The sequence below is a fragment of the Colobus angolensis genome, unplaced genomic scaffold (assembly GCF_000951035.1).
Source record: "Colobus angolensis palliatus isolate OR3802 unplaced genomic scaffold, Cang.pa_1.0 Scaffold227, whole genome shotgun sequence".
Taxonomy (NCBI): domain Eukaryota; kingdom Metazoa; phylum Chordata; class Mammalia; order Primates; family Cercopithecidae; genus Colobus; species Colobus angolensis.
The window spans coordinates 2593143-2595484 of NW_012115455.1; positions in this window are offsets into that span (position 1 = coordinate 2593143).

The following is a 2342-nucleotide window of genomic DNA, read 5'->3' on the forward strand; positions in this document are numbered from 1 at the left end:
CCTCAAAATCATCTTTAAAGACATAGACCAGTCTCATGTGTGCAGATCCTTAACTTTGGCAAATAAGCATCCTAAAATGCTTGAGACTTGCCATTTTTCACGATTGATATCTGGTAACCACGATGAGATCCTGAGTGATGGTGACCAGGCCTGCAGCGGCTCTCCTCTCAGTGCTTGGTACTGGCTTGGACACTTAACAGCCCAAACTGACAGGATGATTTGCTGAAGTCCGGGATCTCTTTCCTCCAGGGATCTCTGATCTCCCAACATTGTTTTAGTTGGGGAGTCTGAGGTTTATTTCCTGTTAAAAAGCCTCTTTCTTGAGGTGAGAGACAGGACTAGCTGGATTTCCTAGGCTGACTGAGAATCCCTAAGCCTGGCTAGGAAGGTAACCACATCCACCTTTAAACAGGGGGCTTGCAACTTAGCTCACACCAGACCAATCAGGTAGGAAAGAGAGCTCATTAAAATGCTAATTAGGCAAAAACAGGAGGTAAAGAAATAGCCAATCATCTGTTGCCTGAGAGCACAGCGGGAGGGACAATGATTGGGATGCAAATCCAGGCATTCAAGCCTGCAATGGCTACCCTCTTTAGGAGCCCCTCCCTTTGTATGGGAGCTCTGTTTTCTCTGTTAAATCTTGCAACTGCACTCTTCTGGTGTGTGTTTGTTATGGTTCAAGTTGAGCTTTCGCTCACCGTCCACCACTGCTATTTGCCGCCGTCACTGAGGGCTGCTGACTTCCATCCTTCCAGATCCAGCAGGATGTCCACTGTGCTCCTGATCCAAGGAGGTGCCCATTGCTGCTCCTGATTGGGCCAAACACTTGCCATTGTTCCTGCATGACTAAGTGCCTGGGGTCGTCCTAATCAAGCTGAACACTAGTCACTGGGTTCCATAGTTCTCTTCCGTGACCCACCTCTTCTAATAGAGCTGTAACACTCACCACACGGCCCAATATTCCATTCCTTGGAATCCCTGAGGTCAAGAACCCCAGGTCAGAGAACACGAGGTTTGCCACCATCTTGGAAGAGGCTTGTTGCCATTTTGGAAGTGGCCCACCACCATCTTGGGAGTTCTGGGAGCCAGGACCTCCAGTAACACAGGTAGTTTCCACTTGCTTCCATCAAGAAAGGTGAGCCCATCTGCATCTCCACTGGGGGAGAGCCATCTTAAGCTTGAGCCATCATTACTAGGTAAGAAACTGGTTTGGGATTCTGTCTTGAAAGTTCTTTTAAATGACTAAAATTAGCATTAACAACCAACTGGCATTAATTCCTGCTTACACTTAGAGCACTCAGAAATCATATAATTTGTGTGATCATCGTTAGTTTTGCTTAACAGTTTTGCTATTTGTTTCCGCCTTGTTGGGTTGTGTGTGTGTGTGTATGTGTGTTTGTTTTGGTACTTTCCCCTATTGGATTTGATCAAATCTGAATCCTCTAGCTCATGGGTGTGGAATCTTTCACTCCAAAGAAATAAGAGTACCTTGCTTAACTCAGTCTTTCAGGGCATTCTCAGGCAACTGAGAATCACATGAGGGTGTCAGGGAGGAACTCTCCCTAAGACGTGCAGCAGCTCTAAATAGGTTTTCCCCCTCAGAAGAACATACTTAGGTTCTAATCTAAGCCAGCAGGTGCATATAAGGAGCTGATCCCTCCCGCACCTTGAGCCCCTGGCACAGTGCCAGGTAGCCATGACACGGGTGGACCGAACCAGTTCAGGTAGTAATGTCCATGAAAAGCTAGGTCTGCAAGCAGCACATTTTGGGTCTGATACACGTCCTGATTTGGTCAAATCCAAAAGGGAACTCTAAATTATGGGAAATGAGGCAAGTTAGCTAAAACCCCAGCAGCTGTGGAACATAAAATTCCCCCTTTAGAAACTGTCCAGGTATATGCAAAATACTTATGGTGAATCATCATGCAAATATTTAATCAGGTGGACTACTGTACCTAAAGCAGATCCTAAGTTACAATGTCCTAAATGGGGATTTTTTGAGCTAGCCAAATTCGTGTACTTGTGAATGAGGGTGGAAAATGCAGGCACAAAAACTAAATAACCAAAATGGGAGAGCTGCTTTCAGTGGTATCTGGAGAGTAGCAAAAGCAGGGAAGACTGCCTCATCTCGCTACAGGATGCCAACAAAGAACTTAGAAATGCTAATCAAGAATTTATTTATCTATCTTAAAGAAATCCTGAGGCTTAAGAAATCAAATTGGATCAAAACTGGATTAAGAAATTGCTGAGGCTTAAGTAGGAAAACAAAGCCGCTGCGAAGCTCCAACTGGGTGGAGCTCACAGCAGCTCAAGGAAACCTGCCTGTCTCTGTAGACTCCGCC